Genomic DNA, 22,856 nt, shown 5'->3' on the forward strand with positions numbered 1-22,856 from the left:
TTAGTTGGCAAATTTTTGCCTTCAATACTTTAAATATGTCTTCCTTAAATATGCCTTCTTGTCTCCGTGGTTTCTGATGAGAAATCAGCATTTTATCTTATTGAGGTTCCCTTGTATGTGACAGATTGCTTCTCTCTTATGGCTTTCAGAATTCTCTGTTTATCTTAGGCATTCAACAGTTTGACTGTAATATGGTACAGTGTGGGCCTTTTTGGGTTTATCCTATTTGGAGTTCATTGAGCATCTTGAATGTGTATATTCATATCTTTCATTAAATTTGCAAAGTTTTCAGCCATTACTTCTTTGAATATTCTCTCTGCTCCTTTATCTCTTTCTTCTTCTGGAACTCTTACAATGAGTATATTGGTATGCTTGATGGGGTCCCACAGGTTCCTCAGGCTCTGTTCACTTTCTTCCTTTTGCTCCTCAAACAGGATGATCTCAATTGTCTTATCTTCAAGTTCACTAGCTTTTTCTTCTGCCAGCTCCAATCTGCTGTCAAACCCCTCTAGGGAATTTTTAATTTGTGTTACTGTGGTCTTCAACTCTCTTTGGTTCCTTTTCATAATTTCTGTCTCTCTGTTGATATTCTTTTTGTGTTCATCTGTTGTTTTCCTGATTTCCTTTGGATCTTTGTCCATATTTTCCTTTAGCTCTTTGAGCATATTTAGGCCAATTTTTAAAAATCTTTGTCTAGTATGTTCCAGGTCTGGTTGTCCTCACTGATGGTTTCTAATGCTTTAATTGTCTCCTTTGCCTGGGCCATCACTTCCTGTTTCTTTGTACATTTTGTAATCTTTTGTTGAGTCCTGGACATTTTAATAAGCTTTTCTTAAATTTAATTTATTGAGATTGTTCACATACCATATAATTATCCAAAGATCCAAAGTGCACAATCAGTTGCCCATGGTACCATCGTGCAGCTGTGCATCCATCACCACAATTAATTTTTTTTCAATTTTTAGAACATTTTCATTACTCCAGAAAAGAAATAAAGACAAAAAAAGAAAATTTGAATCCTCCCATACCCCTAACCACCCCTCCCTCCATTACTGACTCATAGTATTGGTATAGTACATTTGTTACTTGATGAAAGAATGTTAAAATACTACTAACTGTAGTACATAGTTTGCAATAGATATATTTTTCCCTATATACCCCTCTATTATTAACTACAAGTTATAGTATCATACATTTGTTCTGGTTCATGAAAGAGATTTCTAATATTCGGACATTGTGCACTGCAAAATTCACTGTTTTATACATTCCCATATTTTAACCTCCAACCTTCCTTCTGGTGACATACATGACTCTAAGCCTCCCCTTTCCACCATATTCACACACCCTTCAGCACTGTTAGTTATTCTCACAATAACATGCTACTTTCACCTCTGTCCATTTCCAAACACTTAAGTTCAAACTAGTTGAACATTCTGCTCATAATAAGCAGCCGCTCCCCATTCTTTAGTCTTGTTCTATATCCTGGTAACTTATATTTCATGTCTGTGAGTTTCCGTATTATAATTAGTTCATACCAGTGGGACCATGCAATATTTGTCCTAATGTGTCTGACTTATTTCACTGAATATAGTGCCCTCAAGGTTTCTTCATCAACCTTTTTTTTTTTAAGATGGTTTTGTTCACCCACCATACTTTCCGTCCTAAGTAAACAATCAATGGTTCCCTGTATAGTCACATAATTATGCATTCACCACCATCACCACTATCTATATAAGGACACCTCCATCTCTTCCACAAAGAAGGAGGAATAGTCAAAGAAGGTAGAGAGACAAAAGAAAAAGAAAGAGAAAGAAAAAAAAACCATGACTGCTAAAAAGCAACAAAAGGAAAGATAGAATTAAACTAAAGTAGAATAAAGAGTCAGACATCATCACCAATGCCTAGTGTCTCATACCCCTCTTTTATGTACCCTTCTTATAGACATTTAGCTTTGGTATATTGCCTTTGTTACATTAAAGGAAGCATAATACAATGTTTCTGTTAACTATAGTCTCTAGTTTGCATTGACTGTATTTTTCCCACGATGCCACCCTATTTTTAAGACCTTGCAAGGCTGACATTCATTTGTTCTCCCTCATATAAAAACATATTTGTACATTTTATCACAATTGTTGAGCATAGGTTTCACTGAGTTATACAGTCCCAGCCTTTATCTTTCCTCTTTTCTTCTGGTGTCGCACATGGTCCTAACCTTCCTCTTTCAACCATACTCACAGTCATCTTTGTTCAGTGTACTTAAATTGCTGTGCTACCATCACCCAAAATTGTGTTCCAAACCTCTCATTCCTGTCTTTTCCAATCTGTCCGTAGTGCTCCCTTTAGTATTTCCTATAGAGCAGGTATCTTGTTCACAGACTCTCTCATTGTCTGTTTCTCAGAGAATATTTTAAACTCTCCCTCATATTTGAAGGACAATTTTGCTGGATATAGGATTCTTGGTTGGTGGTTTTTCTCCTTCAGTATCTTAAACATATCACACCACTTCCTTCTTGCCTCCATGGTTTCTACTGAGAAATCTGCACATAGTCTTATCAAGCTTCCTTTGTATGTGATGGATTGCTTTTCTCTTGCTGCTTTCAGCATTCTCTCTTTGTCTTTGATGTTTGATAATCTGATTATTAAGTGTCATGGTGTAGGTCTATTCAGATCTGTTCTGTTTGGGGTATGCTGCACTTCTTGTGTCTGTAATTTTATGTCTTTCTTAAGAGATGGGAAATTTTCAGTGATTTTTCCTCTATTACTGCTGCTGCCCCTTTTCCCTTCTCTTCTCCTTCTGGGACAACCATGATACATACATTCGTGTGTTTCATGTTGTCATTCAGTTCTCTGAGCTGTTGCTCATATTTTTCCATTCTTTTCCCTATCTGTTCTTTTGTGTGTAGGATTTCAGGTGACTTGTTCTCCAGTTCCTGAGAGTTTTCTTCTGCCTCTTGAGATCTGCTGCTGTATGTCTCCATTGTGTTTTTCATCTCTTGTGTTGTACCTTTCATTTCCATTCTGCCAGTTGTTTTTTCAAACTTTTGATTTCTACCTTATGTTCACCCAGTATTTTCTTTATAGCCTTCATCTCTTTTTCCATATCTTCCTTGCACTCATTGATTTGGTTTTTCATTTGATTTAGCATATTTCTTTGAAAATCTCTAATAGATTGTTTCATTAAGGTGAAACAGTGTCTCAACTGTGTCTTAATTGAGGTGTAAATCTGTTCCTTTGACTGGACCATTTCTTCATTTTTCCTAGTGTAGATTGTAGTTTTCTGTTGTCTAGGCATCTGGTTTCCTTGGTTACCGCAATCAGATTTTCCCAGTCCAGAACAGGTGCAGATCTCAGAATGGGGTTATATTCAGTTTCAAGTCTTTCTGCTGGTGTGTCTTAGAGATTGACAAACTTTCCTGTGAGGTCTCTAGCTGCTGTGCTTTTCCTAACCTGCCTAGCAGGTGATGCCTGTCAGCCTATCACTCCCAACTGGCATAAGGAGGTGTGGCCCCTTCAGTTTCCGTTTTTGCTGTTTTCCCCCAGGCTCTGGGGTCTTGTTCTGAAGGGAAGACCAGTACAGAGCTGGGCCCCACCTCCTTCCTCTCAAGGAAGATACACACCCTAGGGAATTGTCATTTGCATTTGAATAGCTCCTTTGTCTCTCTGACTTTGTTATCTCCACCCCTCTCTGGGTCAGAGCGCTTCAAACTGAAAATGGCTGAGGCTGTCTCCACTGAGCCTCTTAGGTTGAGAGAGAGAAAAAGGGACAAAAAGCCCCCTTTCAGAGCCAGTCCATGGTGCCCCAGTTTCACTCATCAGCCAGAGGTAACACCTGGTCTTCTGGGATTCCCCCTCCTGGGCCAGAGGAGTCTTTTGGTTCTTTAAGGTCAGTCATCACTAAAGCCTCTGTCTGCTTGTTAGGGGGTTGTAGCTTCTATTCAGCTGTCCACATTTGTTAATTAAAACCCCAGTTGGAGCTGGGCTGAGCTATATTTGCTTGCTCAGAGAGTGTTACTTTCTACCATAGTGAGGTTTTGCAGCTCAGCCTGCCATGGGGGGAGGGGGCTCCTGGTGAGGTTTCACAGTTTTTACTTAGATTTTTTGCTGGGATCTCAGACATTCCTCCCAATCCAGGTTGGTGTACGATGTGTAGACAATCACGGTTGTCCCCCAGCAGTTATTCCAAATTATTTACAAGTTGTTCCTGGTTGTTTATTAGTTGCTCCAGGGGACTAACTAAATTCCACTCCTTTCTGTGCCACCATCTTGCCCCCGTCCTCCTATTTTAATGTGTTTTATCATTAGAATTTAAACTCGAAGGCTTCTGTTGCTTACGCTTATATCCAGCTGTTATGACAGAGCATTACCTAAATTCTGGAGCTAACAACAACAACAAAAAGAAGGTAAAAAAGAAAACACCTACCCCAGTCTTTGCTGAGTGATCTTTGTGAGTGCTGTCCTTCAGGGCTTATCCATACAATGAGTTTAGAGAATAGCACCATACCAAAGCATAGAGGCCTCCCTGGTCTTTTTTGTGCATGCCTCTTATCTTTGGTGTGCACGTGTGGTCTTGGGGAATTCCCCCATTTACATGGATCAAATGTCCATAGGAAAACAGTTTCCTCATGGTCTCTGGTGCTGCACGGCATTCTATAGGAGAGCTCTGTGAGTAGTGTAGCAGGACAAGTTCTGGGAGAGCAAGTTTCTCAGGCTACTGCCAGATAGACTGGGCCAGGCATAACTGCTCCCAGTATGTGCATGAGGGTTTCTCTGCTCCCTCCAGAACCAGGACCAGTGATCTGTGCACTGGGAGCATGAGTAGGCTCCATGCCTAAATGGTGGGCAGCAGAGGAGGGGCCAGCTAGGGCACCAGGAGATCCCACTGCTTTTAAGTCATCTTTTTATTGATTCCATGGTTTCCCTGTTACTGCATGGAGTAACTGTTTTCCGGAGTTTTGAGAAAGGTGTTTCTGCCAGTTCTTGGTTATTCAGAGCTTCTGTGGGGATTGGAGACCTGAAGCCCATAACCCCCCCTTTTATTTTTTTAAAAAAAGAAGTGTTTTTAGTTTTAAAAAAAATTGGTGTTAGGGGGTATTTCACTTTTTATTTTATGTGATTTTTTTCAATTGATAGGATTATGTGTGGTTTTTACTTCTTTCATTTTTCTCTGATTTTCAAACCCAAAATTTGAAAAATTAACTAACATTTTAAGAGCTTTTAAAGGTAAAATAATGCAGTAGTTTGGGCCAGGCTATCAAAGCATTGCCGAGTAGAATTCCTTAAGGAACCAACTTTCATGAATAGGCAAAATTATTTCTAAAAGTTTATCAGCAGTTTATATGGAAAAACATGCTCGAAAGTGTAAAAAAATAGTTTTTCCTTGGTTTAAATCTTTTAAAATAATTTTTATGATTTTCCAATCATTAAAGTAATATATGTCGTTATAGGATACTTTAAAAATAAATAAAAATATAAAGAAGAGAATTAAAATTATCTGTGGTTCTATCACCCAGAGATAACAGTAAATTAAATCTTGAAGCTCCATGTGTCTTACAATTGGAAATTTCAAAAAGATTTTATTTTTACTATGAAAGTGTGCCTCAGCCTAATCACTTTCTAAATGATAAATTAGTGGTTGTTGTATGCAATAATGATGTTTCCTGAATATTTCCTGTAGAAAATTAGCTTTGTTAATATTTCATTTCATAATAAGTATTAAGAGAAGGTTAGAAATGCTGAAAGGTAAAAAGAGGAAGATAGGAGGGCAGAGAAGTATTCCAGTCAAGTCGTACAATTTCACGTTACTAAAGATGGCAGTAGAAGTGTCTGTGATCAAACCTGCCAGTGAAGAAAGTTCTCTTTGTTATTGTTTCTCCCACACTGCTCTCTTGTGCTGGCAGCCAGCCAGTAATCGAAGGGCAGGTCAAGGATGATGGGGCCATCCCTGGTCAGCTGGAGTGCTTAAGTTATGGTGCTTGGGGAGTAATTCTCTGAGGGACTCAAATCCTCCTGATATAAATTTAGGAGGAACAATTGGATTACAAAGCCAGCCACCCTAAGCTTCTTGCCTCTGGGAGCATGACTTACGTCTTCCCTTCTTCGTGACACACCTTGCATGTTCCACTATTAGTCCACAGATTACAGGTGTGTCTGGTCAGTGGCTGCTTGAGGTCCCTTCTTTCCTTCACTCTGCAGTCTAGAATTGCATAACTGTGTACCCACAGGCCTACAAAATTGACTAATTTCTAACTCCTCACTGCTCCCCTCTGCTGTTCTTACTTTTAGAACTGGCTACATAATTTGAGGGGCCCAGTGCTAAATGAAAGTACAGGGACCCTTGTTAAAAAATTATGAAGACTTTCAAGACAGCGACATCAGAGCATTAACCCAAGCACAGCAGGACCCTTTGGGACTGCACAGGTTGCTTGTCCACAAAGCCAGCCCAGCTCTCCTTAGCCTCACCTCCTGATAAGAAGATCCTATTATTGAGAGAGGGCAGACAGATAGTACCCCCAAAAAAAGTTAGTTCATATTATTTTCCATTCCTTTTTGTGTAGTACATCCAGTGCTCACCTTCGTATGAGGCTACTAGACTTCTAACCCTTGGGACAAAACTGCTCTTTGAGAATTAGTGAAAAGTGTCCTTTCTGGGCAGATGCAGCCCATGAGTTTATGCCTGGAAGCCTTGTACATATTCAAAAAAGATGACCCTTCCTTCAGGCAGGCACAGCCCTGTTTGGGGGCACATTGCCTGGCTCTCGGTGAGTGGCAGGCAAGCTGGATTTCGTCCCCGTCCAGCATTTTTGGCTGAACATCCTCCTGCAGCTGCATAATCCTACACAGTCACCCTTCCTAGGGAACAACCTGAATGGCCCCTTTTTATATCATTAAGAAGCCCAGTGTGGCAGAGTGGAAAGATGCCCTTTCCCCTTAATAGTTCCTGCGTGACAAACCAAATCCCTTGATTTGGGGTGTTGCATGCCTTTAGGCTTCTCTACTTTCCACTCGAGCCTGTAGTTCTTTGCCCTTCTGATTGGTTGTTTTGTCGCTTATTTTGAAAATTGATTTTCTTTTGGTTAGTAATCTCCTGTTACTGGGATCTGACAGTCTACCTGCCTAGCTTCACTGAATGAGTTTCTTTACTACCAGGCCAACAAATCTATTAGACTCTTCTTCCATCTTTCAGTTCTAAGTTAGTGGACTTGCTTAGATGATATACATCTAAACAAAGAAAAGAAATTGATGAAATATAAAAAGAGAAAATAGGCCATTTTACACTTTTAGTCTATTGTAGTTCCTGGTCAGCTTTTTTGAGAGTAAACTCAATAAAGCTCAGTAAGAGAAGAGAATAACAAGAGGAATCAGATTCTTGAGAAGGTTTTCCATCTGGAAAATCTGACATTAAAATCTGACATTAAAAATTTAAAAGGCATCAGAGTTCTTTCCTTTCCCACACCCACCAAAAATATATGGTGCACACATCTAAAAAGAATGAAAACCCTGCGTATGTTGATACCATGTCTTAGAGTAGCAGAGAAAACCATGCTGAGTTGCTTCACAATCATCAAGTCTGGTGTTTGGCTGCAGTGGTGTCAAAGAATGGATTGAGGCTGGACAGGGTCTATTGGGATGTACTTTAAAAGAGCTGAAATTTTCAGTACAGACTATTAAACCTCTGTGGATTTTTCTAAACTCTCGTATAACCTGTTTAAATGTTTCATTTATATGAGTGTGTTTTCACAAGCATGTAAGCAGACATGAGCAAGTGAGTGTGTGTGTATATGTGTGTATTGGGGAGAAGGTTGGGAGTTAAAAGTCCAGTACCCATTATGGAAAAAAATACTTTCTTTTATTTACTTGGCTAGATCCTCAGATTTGCTTCCAACTAGAAGATCCTTTTTTATTCTGACGGCAACAATTCATGGGTTATGGTCTGAAACAGATTTCAGAAATCTCATTGGTTCAATATTATACTTGTGAACTTAGAGATAGTCTATGATACATACAAAGATATGTATGTACATATGTGCTTGCTCACCTTTTCTGTAGATCAATCCAGAATTTATAGGAATATGTGACTCTTCCCATCAAAAATACTTAAGGCAGACTCAAAGAATCTTTTCTTTGATTCTCATTTCAAAACATCATTTTACTCTTCTACATTTCTTTGTTTCTGATAAAAGAATTGGATCTCTATGTTAGTATCAATTAATATGTGCCTATTTTACTAGGTAGGATGTGAGTTTGATTGTGAAGAGCAAGGACCCAAATTAACAGGGGCTTTAATAAGACAGAAGTTTATTTCTCTCTTATAACAGTTCAGAAGTAGAGGGGTCAGGGACAACATGGTGGCTCTCCTCCATAAGGACCTCGGGGACCTAAGTTCTTGTCTCTTGTTGCTCGGTCATCCCTAGCGTGTGTTTGTCATCCACATGGTCCAAGATGACTTGCCACCATGTCCATGTTCTGGGCACCGAGATGGACGAAGGGGAAAAGAAGCAGGATGTGTCTTCCCTCTAAGCATGCATCCCGGAAGTTGCTTATATCCCACTAGCCAGAATGTAGCCGTGTAAACCTTATAGAGGATGGCCAGGTCACCCAGCTCAAAATCACGGCATCTAACATTGTTGAGGAAAGGGAGAATGGCTACTGAGGGACAGCTGTCAGTCCCTGTCACACTTTTCTGCAAGATCATATTCTGCTCATCACCTTTTGAACCCTGAGCAGAAAATGGTGTAAGACATAATGAGCTTCTTAATAAATGAGATGCAAATATCTGACTTTTTCACCAATGACTTCCATATTACAGGTCTACTTGGTTCACTTGCCATTGGCTGCCTGTGGTGTTGTATTAAGAAAGATTGTGAGGCTGTATTTGCACTCAGCAGGAAGAGAATTACATGATAAATAAGTGGCATCTGCCCTGGGTACAGGATAGAATAGTGACAGGTATTTCCTATCCTTAGTCTAAACTAGAGAACTCCTGTAGAGTCATAAGTTTTGTCTTAGGTAGCACCGTAGCAGAATGTTTTCTTTTTTCCCCAGTGATTCATTCCACTGCCATCAAGCAAGGATTTAAATTGGGGAAGGGACTGGAGCTGTGGGAGTGAGAGGTCAGGGGCTTCGTGCATAATGGGAATAATTACTTCTACCACTGACTAATGGAAAGGAAGGTTAGATTGAATGACCAACTGAAATAAACATGTAGGGGATCATTCAGGTAAACCTGAAACAGATAAGAAAACCACCATTATCTGTTATCAGGGAAGAAAGGGTGAGAAACAGATTAGTAAGAATCAGATAATTTTCTCTGTGCTCTGAATTCATGTATGTGACTGAATAGTAGTTTTCATACCATACATGCACTACCTTTTGATTTTCTTTGAATATTTTCTTTGGAAGCATCCATGTACTCTTCCACATTCCTTTGTTTTGCTTTACCTTATTTTGCTTTATCTTTATGTGTATCTTTTCTCTTCAATGAGACGATGAGTTCTTGAGAAAGTCTGAATCTTACATCTCTCTCTGTGTCCCTGACAGCCTCTAACACAAGGTCTTAAACGTAGCGAGAGTGCGATAGATATTTGTTGATTGATAGATTGAAATCATGTATGGTGACCTACTTAATTTTTTTTTTTCTTTTGTATTCAAAGAGTTTGCTCACTGCATAAGCATCTCTATCCTCATTTTGTCTTTCAGACACTGAGGTGGAAGGTGACTAAGTGAATTGTGGCATTCTTCTGGTGGTTCTGAATATATTATTGACTAGAAGCAGAATTGACTAGAATAAAAGGCAGTTGAGGATTTTCTTCCTCTTTTACTTTGTGTCATTTTGGTAGGAGAAGTGCAGGACAATTTTCAGGCCACCCAAATGGCTGCATGATAAATAGCTGCTGGATAAATTAATATGCTCATAAAGATGAGAGCAATTAAGGGGCCAGGTCTGGATGTCCTGATTTTGAATTCCTCATTCATCCTACTGGCAGGAGTCGCCCTTGCACTTGGTTTGGGTCCCAAATCCTCCCTTGCTTATTCCTAACTGTGAGTGAGTCATGGCAAACTTGCTGGGCCTCCTTTTTCCATATGGTAAAAGAGAGATGCTTTGCTATCAGACGGCATCTTAATGCACCTTCAACTTTTGGAATGGAAGACCCTCTGGAAACACAAAATGTTGTAATAGAGGAGCTATTTGCATGATAACTAAAGCATCTTCTCCCCTTTCCTCAACCAAATTTCCTGCTGAGGTAAGTGATATGTGTTGTTGTTTTTTCCCCCCCTTCAGCTTTTAGTTCCTTTTATGTATGTCTGGCTATGAAAATGTGGTGAATAAATACTATAATTATAACCCTTTTTGACAGCTCTGTAATTTAATTGTAATTCACGCTGTGCATCTTTTTAAGACAATGATGTGTATTGAAGATGCAGCTGTTCCAATCTCATCTGCTAAACTGACAGGAATCAGTTGGAATCAGAGTTCCAGCAACTGTGGGACCTTCCATTATTCAAGGCCAACTATAGGGACATGTATGTGTGTGCATGTGTGTCTGTAACCAGTTTTTCCTGTGCCCTGGTTCATCAAAAGTGACGTCTGGTATTTGGAGAGAAGCATCATTTAAAATTGGACTTTGCATAAATACGTACATTATGCTGAAGTGGATAAACCCTTGGATTTCTTTTCTGCAGTAAGCTAAGCTGTATACCTTCTGCTAACAGTCCGAGGTAGTTCTCTGTTAACCTGGTGTTGATCCCTGACGGCACTGGCTGGGGGTTATTGGAGACCTTTGTTGCTTCTCAGATGTCCACTTTATATGTAGGAGTTTTCTTCTTATGATGGCTGCAAATAGTTTATGCCCTAAAAGGCTTTTGGATGATTTCAGGAATGATCTCACAATAATCATTTATTTTATAATCATATTGTTCCTTTCCTTTATTTGGAGCTGTAACACAGAGCAATTAAATCTACCTTCTTTCCTGATACTTGTTGCTGCGATAGAGCCTACTTTGCCTTTCGACCTTCACTGCCCTGAGTACAGCTTACTAAATGTGGGATGTTACGAAAGAATCAGTAATGGCAGGTCACCTCACAGCTTTCTAACTGGTAGGAAGAAATGAAGATGAATAACATGTGATTCCCTTTACACCCAGTTCTCCTCTTCCTTCCCCTTCTACTCCCTGTTGCAAGAGGGAGTTTGAATATAGTACAAGAAGATGTTTCTGGAATCAGGAAGTTCCTTCATTTGGGGACTGTGGAGAGCTAGACCACAGTTTGTTATGAAACAGAAATTTGGAGCTAATGTCTAAGATTCAGGAAATAAAATGAAAGAAATGGAGATTCTGGCTTGATGTGGTAAAAATAACAGTGAACCAGATGTTGGGAAAACAGACCCCTCAGGGTTCTGCCGTTAACTAATGTGATCTTGGGCAAGTAAATTCACTTTATTTTCCATTGGGTCACATACCTTCCAGCTCAAAATCCTGTGATTCCAGGGTTACTGTATAATGTAGAAGAGTCAGATGGCAGTGCTTTAGCTCAGATTTATGGATTTGCTAAAGCATTAGAAGGTGTTGGCTGAAGCCTTTTGGAAGAAGGGTACAAGCCTACTGCAGCTCTTGGTGTGCTGTGTGAATGATACAGAATGTTGTTTTCAAGACCATCTGGAATGATGACAGGCCAATAAATTCATTTGAGTGCACAGGCAAATTTATTGCAAGCCTAGTTTTTGATATTCTTTTTGGAATCCTATTCTTTGAACTCAGGAGACTGGGGGAAGAGATGGGGTTGGTACAGTGTAACATGTACTATATTATAGGTTTGAACAAAGGACCCTGTGAACATAGTGGAAGGGGAAATTAGTTCTACTGGGGGAACAAGATCCCTTGTAGTTCTGCATGGGGAAAGTTAGTGCAGGCTTCTTAAAGGACGTAGCATTTTAGCTGCACCTTGAAGGATGGGTAGAAAGTAAAAACTCAGTAGATGGAGAAGTGAAAAGGAAGTTCCAGGCAGAGGGATAAACATGAGCAAAGGTGTATTCTGAATCCAGGAAGTAGTCCAGCGAGCTTGGGTTTAGGATTTGTAGTGAGGAGAGATTAGGGCAAACCCCTGGGGAGGGGTGTAGGTTAGGGCTAGACTGAACGGTGTAGAATGTTGTGATATACCAAGGAATTGGACTTGATCCTGTAGGTTCAAGGAAGATGCTGAAAGATTTTAATGCATGATCAGATCTTCGTTGTAGAAAGATCACCCCTTCAGCCACATGGAGTATGGATCGAAAGTTATAGAACTGCAGTATGGAAAATAAATTTGGAATCTGTTGCAGTCATCCCAAGAAAAAAGGCAAGAACAGTATGTCTGGCATACTGTCCTGGAGAGTCCTGGAGAGTCTCCCACATATTTGTTAACCAGGGGAAAAGAGAATATAGAATATAGATTTTCTTATAAATGTATGAAAAAATCTCTAGGGAGATTCACATAGAATGGCAAATGGACATGAGAAATGGAGTAGGAAGACTTCACTCTATACCTTTTTAAACTTTTTGATTTTTGACCTATGTATATTCATTGCGTATTTAAATATTAGATAAAGAAAAATTAAGGAATCTATTAAATTACCAAAAAAAAAAAAAAAAAAAAAAAAAAAAGCCACAGGCCTTAACCTCATAATGACTGTCATAAAGACTCCAAAGTAGAAAGTTCCTGAAGAGACTGACAGAAGGCAAGAGATGATGAGCACCTGGACTAAGGTAATGCATCTTTAAGTCTCTTTGAATCCAGGGATTCCTCTTCTATCTCTTTTTTTTTAAAATCTCTTGTTTTTTAAAATATATATAATCACCATGAGTTTGTCCTGGAGAGTCTCCCACAGTTTGGATTTTGGTGATTGCATCCCTGTGGTGTAGTTGTGTGTTCCTCTGTCCTCTGTATTTTCTGTAAATTGGAAGTTAGTTGGCGGCTCAATCAGATTTAGATTAGACTTTTTTTTTTTAAGACTACTTCACAGGTGGTATCTTCTTCCAGTGGGGCAGATAATGTCAGATTGTCTCAGTTTTTGTGGTTTCTAGTACTTTTATGGTTTCATTTTTAACATTTTAATCTTTGCTCTAAATAGAGTTTATCCTGGTGTGAGTACGGTTCCAACTTTATCTTTTTCAGTTGGCTATCCAACTCCCCCAACACCATTTATTGAATGGTCCATTTTCCCCCACTGATTTAAGATACCACTTTTATCATATATTAAATTCCCAAATGTATTTGGATCTGTTTTCTGATTTTTCTGTTCCATTGATCTGTCTCTTCATGTAATAATTTCACATTTTTAATTATTGGAGGGCTGTAAAATGTCTTAATCTGGTAGGCTGCTATTCCTATATTACTATTCTTTTTAAAAGCTTTCCTCACTGTTCTTTTTTATTTAATTTTATTTGACTTGTAGATTAAGTGAGGAATAATGATGTCCTTATGATGCTGAGTTTTCCTGTCCAAGACCGTGGCATGCTTTTCCATTTGGTCACTTTTGTGTCCTTTAGGGAAGTCTTAAAATTTTCTTCATATGTCTTCTCACATTTATTAAGTTTATTTTGAGGTATTTTAATGTTTTTGCTGTTATTATAATTGAGGTCTTTTTTATCTTATGTTTGTTTATGAAAGCCGTTGATTCATACTCATGAGTATGAGTTGATTCATACTCATACTCATATTCATACTCATACTCATATGGAAGAGAATTACTAAATTCTCTTCTATAGAAGTAGCTTTTCAGTTGAGTCTCTTGGGCTTTTCATCAAAACCCAAAACTATATGTGCCAATAGTGATGGTTTACCTACTCTAGTCCAGTTTTTTATTTATCTAATTTCTTTCTATTTTGTTGGCTAAAACTTCCATTTATTTAATTCCATTTATTCTTCAGTTTCAAGTTCCATCTAATTACATGTTCACTTTTGGCTTAAATCCAGCTTTTCCAGCACTAGTCTCTAGGATGTGGCTCTTGGCAGCAGATGACCTAACTGCCTCCTTTGCCCCGTAGCTGGGAAGTCAGATGTAATCAATTGGTATCAGGTCTAGAGAGGGTTGGGTGTCAGAGAACAAGCCCTAGGTAGTAATAAAGTTAACAAGTTGGTGTTGGCCATGCCCCCAGACTTCACCTTACTGCTCTTCACACCCTTATTCTTAGGAGATTAGGTGAAGACCTAATTGTAATTTTGTGAATAAAGGCATCCTGATTTGAGATGTTTTCTTTTCTTCTGTGTCTTTTTTATCTTGAGGTTTTCTTTTCTCTTGCCTCCATCTCCTTCTGTCTCCCTAAACACTTCTTACCTCTCTTTTATTTATTTCTCCCTTTTTCTGTCTCTTTTCCCATCTTTCCCTTTCCCCATTATCCCTTATTCTTTTTATTATATTTAATTTTGAGTCTTGGGATGATTCAATTCTTCTTAAAAGGGAAAAATCTTAGAGCTTGATATACCACGTGCTGTTAGGTAGAACTATTTAGGACTCTTTTCTAGTTCATTACTGTGAAACAGAGAGGAGTGGCAGGTGCATCCAGCAGGAGCATCATATTGAAGCCTACTTGACATGCTCTGGGACCTTAGGAGGTAATTCAAGATCAGAGCATTAGTTGTTATGAAATAATCCTTTGAGACATTACTATATTTTACAAGGAATTCTCCATGTTTAGATAGAATGCATTATTGGAAACCACATCTTAAAGCTATTATTGTTATAAGGCAAAATCCTGACTGGAAAGCATGTGTTCTGACTGCTTAAGAGCTTTCTCCTTTTGTGTTCATATAGCAAAGTGGCAAAATGTTAAGCTATAAAAAAGTAGGAGCATTGGGCCTCTACCAAGGTTGGACTTATGTTTCTTAAGGGCAGAACCATGTCTTAATCATCATTGAATCTAAGACTATATACCTGGCCCAGAAGGGGCATACTGTAAATATTTGGTGTGCTAAACTAGACCAGATCATTTCAGTACGTAAGCACATATTTTTGATCTGGGAATGAGATTGGTGGTTGATTTAGATGACCTTTAATCCTGGTTTTCCACTGAGAATGGCTGCTCAGGACAAAGGAGGAAAAAAACACATACAAGAACTAAGAAATTAGTTTTCTAGGCTCTTTTGTGTTGGCTCAATTTGGTGCAACAAATTTCATTCTGATGATTCTGAGTCAGCAAAAACAGGTTAAATTATGTTCTGTATACTCTGTTTTGTTAAGTTTAAACGTTCATGAAATCCAATTAAGAAAGGATTCATTAAAAGTAGTAAACATTGTGAGGAATATACTTTTGCTAACTCAAAAAACCCTCTACTTCCTAATGGTCAGATAAGCAAGTTGTTGCAGAAATTACTATTTTTTCTGACAATTATATAAATAACCGATTCCTTTTTTCTGCTTATAACATTTCTTATGAACATGAGCATCAGGGAATAATCAAAGCCAGACACAGTACACAAATGCTAGAAAAATTTAGGCCCCAGACACAAAGTAGATTAAAAAATCTGTTTCACAAATTTATACTAAGACAGAGTAGTTAAGTGATAGAGTCATAGACTAGAGCAATGCATCATCAGTAACAGAAGGAAACTTTCTGGACCTTTCTGAATCTATTGACAGCTCCTGAGTCTCCCGTGCCAAGAACTACTCCCTGATCTCCTTGTAAAAAGTAGAACCAGATTTTAGAGCAGGAATGCATCATGTATGTGAAATCTCTTAGAGAAGGTAACTATTTTCCAAGACACAGCCCACCAGTGATCTGCCTGGTCACCTCCTCTCTGCCTTCCCTCTGTCTCTCCTTCTCCTTTCTTAGGAGCTGCTGAGTTCAGTCCTGGTCGAGTATTGAAGCTAATCTTTCTCAAACAGGAGATCCATTACAAAGAACAAGTCAGCCTTGCTTCTTGTTCTGCTTTCACTGTGTACCCTATTTCAGGCCTTGGACCCCTGCCCCATCCTGCTTAACAGCCTTGGTGCCTAGTTCCTCTAAAACTAAACTCCGCCTCATCCTTCCAACCCCAGTCGTTTCAGCGGCTGTTTCCTTATGTGATGCGAGGCGCTCTATTGAAACAAAAATGGATGATTCCAACTTTTGTTATCTGAGTACCTACTCTGCCCTAGGTAGTGCTGGACACTGGTTTATGTTCATGAATAAAAGTATATGATGACAACCTTTAGCACCCGAGAATTTGGTCTTCTTAAGAAACACGACTTCAAAACATTCAACAATTAAATACAAAATAATTTAACAAATACGGCGTAAAAATAATTTAACAACTAAGCATTGCCACAAAAATATATTGAAAATGATTATACGTTAAAATGTGCAGTGCAGACCTTAACTGCTGTTGTTGGAAGGTTACATCCACCAGACATTTGTGCCGAGCTTTGGAGGCTGTGTAGGATTTGGTTAAGTGAATAAGGAAGGACGTTCCAGGTGAGGGGGTGAGTATGAGCAGGAACAAGGCATGTTTTGAAATAAGGAGGAGCAACCAGTGTGTGTTGGAGGGAGTTGGGAGAAAAGTTAAGACAGGTGAGGATGCCAGATTGAGGAGAGACTGGAAAGCCACACTTAAGATGGAGTTCAAGTTTAGTGGAAAGTGAGGTCTATTCTAGTAGGAGAATGATGGACTGCAAACCAGAAGTTCAAGATTCCTGTTTCTACTCTAACCATGAGAGCTTGTAATCATCACTTAAAATCCTTCAGCCTAGTTTCCTTATGTGCCAAATAACAGAGATGTCGTGAGGATAAAATGAGAGAATAAATATGAAAAATACTTTGAAAGTCATAAAGTTTTATACAAATGTAAGAAATTACAATAATTATGATCATCATGATGCAAGGTGATTATGTTTGTGGGTATGAGCAAAATGCGTTGGAATGGAAGGAACTAGATGTAGAGAGAGAGACAGGATCCTTTCAGTAATGTGGGCATGAAGGCAAGGGGGCCTGTACTACGTGTCAATGCTAATAGTGCTGTGCTGTAGCTTCTAAATAAAGGGACGTTTGCCTTTCTGTAAACCTGGCCAAGGGGTGAAGGCATGTACCAGAATTCAGGATCTCATTCTCAACCCAGTGCTTCCATGGGTGCCCCGGCTTTGTGACTTGACTGTGGGATTTCTCTCTGAATGTCTTATTCTGTCTCTCCAGTGCTCAGTTCCTTTATAATGATGGAAGGAACAACTAACAGGGTAAAACTTTGTGCAAATATTACTGCCTACCAAAAAAATACATATTTTGGAAAAAAGAAAAACATCCTTGTGTTTGCCCCTGCACTGCAGATTTGCCGCTTATCTCCTCGTGTCTTTTATTTTCTTGCTAAAGTTTGAAAATAGTCAGCTGTCCCCTGTCCCTCATCTGTTCACCACATTGACTGCTCTGGGAAGGAAGAAGTTTCTTCACTACAGGTCTTCCTGCTTTTGATTTTAAGTCCATTATACGCCCAACTGCTTCATTGTCTAACCTTCTTGTGCTTCCTCTTATTGGTATTGGGAACTGTGATTGGGGCCGACTGAGGAGGTTAGATATGGAGACTGAAATGACCCTTAACTCCTTTTATGAAAAGCATGCATGGCCTTTTCTGCATATAATTAATCCTAGGTGGTAATCTGGCCTTTTTCAGTAGAATAGCAGGCATGTATCAATTGTTCAATTACAACAGATGTATTGAGCATGGTTACAGTGTATGTCTGTGGCCTATGTGGGTGTCACAGAGGTGTAAGACATTGTTCCTATAATTGGAAAACATAGTGTCTATTTGAAAAGCAGGGGTGTATTGGTAAAGATTAAACCTGGAGGCGATCTGGTTCTGCAGCTAACTTGCCTTGTGGCCTTGCTTCAGATTCTCTTTCTAGAAAATGAATGGATGGATCTAGATCACTGGTTTCCCAACAGTGTTTCTTGGTTCCTTAAGGATTCTTGGCACTTAGGACCCACCATGGAGGGCTAAGCAGGTAGTGCTATGGCTCCCAAGACCTTCAAAATGCTCTAGGTCTCTCACTTTTATATATTACATCTCGAAATAAATTTTCAACTAAAGACAGATTTCCAGGGCTAAAGATATTTGAAAGCAACTGGACTACATGAGTCCTGACATCTTTTACAATTCTGATCTTTTTTCTGAGTCTAAGACTTGGCAACAAAATATAAGAACATATATAATAAATATGTGCTAGATTGTATGATAAAAGAGTTCCGTAACAGTCATTTGACATTCACTTGTGGATCAGACAACAGCATAGCTTCTGAAGATGACTATCCTAACTTAGGTCATCCCATAGATTCAGAGAAAAATGAATATGAAAGTTAGTATGTTTGTTTTTCCTAGAAGATACAGAAAAGCAGGGGAAAAAAGAAATAATTACTTACAGATCCTCTGCTTGAAGACAACCACTGATAGACTTTTGATATATTTTCTTTCCAAGCTGTTTTCAAAGTTTTTCTCCTCCTCCTCGTCTCCCTCCTCCTCCTCCTCTTCCCCTACCCCTTCTCCTTCTCCTCCTCACTCTCCTCCTCCTACCTCCTCCTTTTCCTCCTCCTCTACCTTCCTCCTCTTCCTCCTGTCTCCCGTCTTCCTCTCCCCCCTCTCTTCCTTCTTCATTCTTCTTTTGCATAGGGATATCCAGTTTTTCTAATACCATTTGTTGAAAAGAATAACCTTTCTCCACTAAGTTGCCTTTGCACCTTTGTCATAAGTCAATTGTCCATACATGTGTAGTTCTATTTCTGGATTTTATTCTGTTCCATTGATCTATTTATCTTTATGTCAGTGTCACACTGTCTTGATTACTATAGCTTTATGATAAGTCTTGAAATCAGGAAGTGTTAAACCTCCAATTTTGTGCATGTTTTAAAAGTTTTTGTGCCAACTCTAGGTTTTTCATTTGTTTGCATTTTCACATGAATTTTAGAATCAGTCAATTTGAACAAAAAAGTCTGCTGAGAATTTGGTTGGTATTGTGTTGAATCTGTAGATCAATTTGGGGAGGATTAATAACTTTAATTTCTCTCAGCAATGTTTTGTAGTTTTTAGTATAAAGGTCTTTCACATCTTTTGTCAGATTTATCCCAAAATATATTTTGTGAATGGTATTGTCTTTGTAATTTCAACTTCCCATTGTTTGTCTCTATTCCATAGAAATACAATTGATTTTCTATATATTGATCTGGTATTCTGCAATGATGCTAAACTCACTACTACTTATAGTAGTTTATTTGTAGATTCCATTTTTTTATAACAGCTCTATTGAGATATAATTCACATACTATGAAATTCACCCTTTTAAAGTGTTTTTCAATTTTTTAGTATATTCATTGTGTCATGCAGTCATCAACACTATCTAATTTTAGAATATTTTCATCTCCCCAAAAGGAAACCAATATTCATTAACAACCACTTCCCATTCCTCCTCTCCTCCCACAGATCTCCTTTCTGTCCTTGGATTTGCCCTGTCTGGACATTTCATATAAATGGAATTATACAATATGTGGGCTTTTGTGATTAGCTTATTTCACTTAGCATAATGTTTTCAAGGTTCAGCCAAGTTGTAACATGTATTAGTCCTTAATTCCTTTTTTATGGCCAAATAATATTCTGTTGTATGGATATATCACATTTTGTTTATTCATTTATCAGTTGATGGGCATACAGATTGTCTCTACCTTTTGGCTGTTAATAATGGGGCTGTGGACATGCATGTACAAATTTTTGTGTGGTGGTTCCAAGACTTTTTTGTTTGTTATAATAAAAGAAGTATTCATTTATTGTAAAAAGGGAAATAGTGAAGAAGGAAAAAGAAGTTTAGAGAAAAGAACGATCATGTTGAGATAGTATTGCCTCTAAAAATTTAATAGAGGAAGTGGGACTAAAAATGGGACTGGCGAGATTATGCATAAACATGAAGGAGGGAAAATGAGGTTATTTCAGATGGGAAGAGAACATGAGGGACAGAAAGCAGAATGACTGGAGCCAACGTTTGGTGCCCGGAAATGTTAGAAAATAAATTTTATAAGCAGTTCAAGGGCAGATGATGAAGGATCTTTAATGCCAAGTAGAGGCATCTGGACATAATTTGTCAGGCAGTAGGAAGCACCATAGGTCCTCGATTCAATGAGTAATACAATAAAGTGATGTTTTAGGGCTATATATATATATCTTATAGCAGTGTATAGAATGTATTGAAACGTGGAGAGCTTCTAATAAGAATACTAGCAGGAGGCAGTTTAACGTATTCATAAAGTGACTTGTGAAAGTGGAAAGGAAGAAATGAATACAAGTGGCACTTCTTTAAATATAGTAGAGTGCAGTAATGTTTGGTGAATGAATAGATGGTTAAAGAAAAACAGGAATTGATAGAGTGAAGAATAGGTAGGGGCACGAGGTGTCTGACTGAAGGGTTTAAAGCCCTAGAGTTACTGTTGACAGAAACTGGGAAATTATAGGGGATGGTGGTATTCTGCTGTCACATGACAGAATTATATATGATGTGATTTTAAGAGGAGATCTTTCTGTAGACAACTGGAACTTAGGTAGAAAATTAAGGCTGGAAATACATATTTGGAAATCAGATTAATCTGAAAGCCAGGGTAGTTAACTGATTTTCTTCCAGCCATTAGGGAATTAAGCAAGATATTACTGCCCTCTGCCTCTAATCTCATTCATGCAGTAGAGTCCTATTATGTTTAAGGGCATGTTGTCAACAACTCATTGGTGCTTGTATGCTTACCATAATATGATAGACTTGTAAGGTGTTTACAAACTGGGTATTTTAAAGGAAATAAAATGCCCCATCCCATTTTCATTAGATAGATAAAAACCCAAGATTATGTGCTTGAAAAGGTATAATGGGAGTAGGGGAAGAAATTGTAAAAGCTCTTATTAACTCATATCTGTCCAAATGGCATACAGCAACCAATCTTGGGGTATTTGTCAAGTCAAAGCTTTCATCAGAAACAGATAAAACATCTAAAGCTGGAGCTGCCTGGATTTGCATAACCTACTTAAGGATTCTGTTTAGGGTTGATGAAACATTATGGAACTTAGAAACTTACATTCTGTGAGCTGTCTATGAAAAGATTATTTTAAAGGTTATTTTTATTTCCTTGGAGGGACAAGAAATAAATTAGCATGTTCTGTAGTGCTACATACTCATGAAATACAAGCCCATATCTCCATCAGCAAAGTTAAATTCTTTCAGGAATGGAATTGTTCTTTTTGAACAAAGGGATCAGACAAACCCCTTGTGTAGAAGTCACAATCACACAAACATACAACCTGGGCAATGGCAGAAAGGTACTAATTGAAGTTCATATTTCACATGCTCAGTGTAGAAAGGACATTTCTGTTCCGATTAGTATATGCAACCACTCCCATAAATACTAGTCACTGACAGTATGTTTGGCTTTTAAAACAAAGGTCTAAACAGCCATAAAGGAAAAGATTGATAGATTTGGCTGTAAAATTTAAACTTTTTGTGCTGCAAAATATGCCATGGGAAAAGTTAAAAGGCAAACAGAAAACATGTTTACAACATATAATTGATTAATATCCGACATATAAAAAACATGGGTGGGGGGAGGGAGAAATATTGTTTAGCTGGTGAAGATGCAGGGAAATCTCACACATTGTTGGTGAGAATATGAATTGCTACAACCTTTTTGGAAATTAATCTAGCAATGTATATTAAGATGTAAATATATACAGACCCAGCAGTCCTACTCTTTGGAATTTAAGCTACAGAAATAAAAGCATCAGTGTCTGAAAAAATATGAATCAAAATATCTTTTGGCATTGTTTGTAGTGATATAAAGGAAAACACTGGAAAAACCTGAATGTCCATTAATGGGGGAAAGGATGAATAAGTTATGATCTGCTATCAGAAAGAATGAGTTAAATTCAGATCTGTAACCTGGAGAGATATCTTTGATACATCATAAAATATTTTTTAAAAATTTCAGAGTAATTTGTAGAGTTTAATTCCTGTCTTAAAAAAAGAACAGAACATCCAGAATGTATAACAAGGTTGAACTTAAAATGTTTGGAAATAGTTATTGGGGCGAAGTTCGCTCGTTATTGGGAGTATAAAGAACGGTGCTGTATTTTAGTTGAATTTGGTTGAAAGGTTGAAAATTAACACTGCAAAGTTAAATAAGTTCTTGCATGAACTAGTATAAATGTATAACACTAGAACAAATAATTAATAGAGTGGTATGTGGGGGAAAATACCTATTGCAAGCTATGGGCTATAGTTAACAGTAATACCTTGAAATTCTTTCATCAACAGTAACTGATAAACCTCACCAACACTAGAGGTCAATAACAGGGGGAAATAAGGGATATGGGGTGTTTTGGGTTTTCTTTTTTTGTGTGTTTATCTGATACTTTTCTTTTTAGAGCAATTTTAAAAACAATTAAGTAATGATACTTTGAGGTATTGATTGTATACTTGGATGGAATATATGATAAATGAATATAACTCAATAAAATCTGCAAAATATATTAAAAACAAACAAACAGAACAACCAATATGCATAAATATCTTTAGATGAATAAGTAATTTAAAGAGAACCGAGCACAAACTCGTGATGAATAGGATTAATCCAGTTCTTTGCACATAAGGTCCATTTATTTGGACATAAGGACCTATAAAAAATTAGTAAGAAAAATAGGCCTTAGGTGCAAAGAATTGTTTAATTATTTTTTCCGATTCATGGCTTACCATCATGTCAGTAAATGTTGCTTCATATCATCACTTTGTTGTGGTGCCTAGTAATCGATTATATTAATATATTCGACAAGTTGCCTGTTGCTGAACATTTTAGATCATTTCGAAATGTTTCGTTTACAAATAACGATATGTGGCCATGTC

General features: G+C 38.0%; 1 protein-coding gene across 8 annotated transcripts in view; it reads left to right on the plus strand.

Annotated features, from left to right (window-relative positions):
• The window catches only part of CRACD (capping protein inhibiting regulator of actin dynamics), a 279,081-nt gene that overhangs the window by 149,564 nt on the left and 106,661 nt on the right, over positions 1 to 22,856 (plus strand). Inside the window, exon 1 of one of the 8 annotated variants that reach the window (XM_037829854.1) lies at positions 10,128 to 10,241. The exons of the other annotated variants lie outside the window; for them this stretch is intronic. The gene's annotated coding sequence lies outside the window, so the exon portion shown is untranslated. Of the gene's footprint in view, positions 1 to 10,127; positions 10,242 to 22,856 lie in introns of those variants that run through there. 8 annotated transcript variants of the gene reach the window in all.

This window comes from Choloepus didactylus, chromosome 3 (assembly GCF_015220235.1).
Source record: "Choloepus didactylus isolate mChoDid1 chromosome 3, mChoDid1.pri, whole genome shotgun sequence".
NCBI lineage: Eukaryota > Metazoa > Chordata > Mammalia > Pilosa > Megalonychidae > Choloepus > Choloepus didactylus.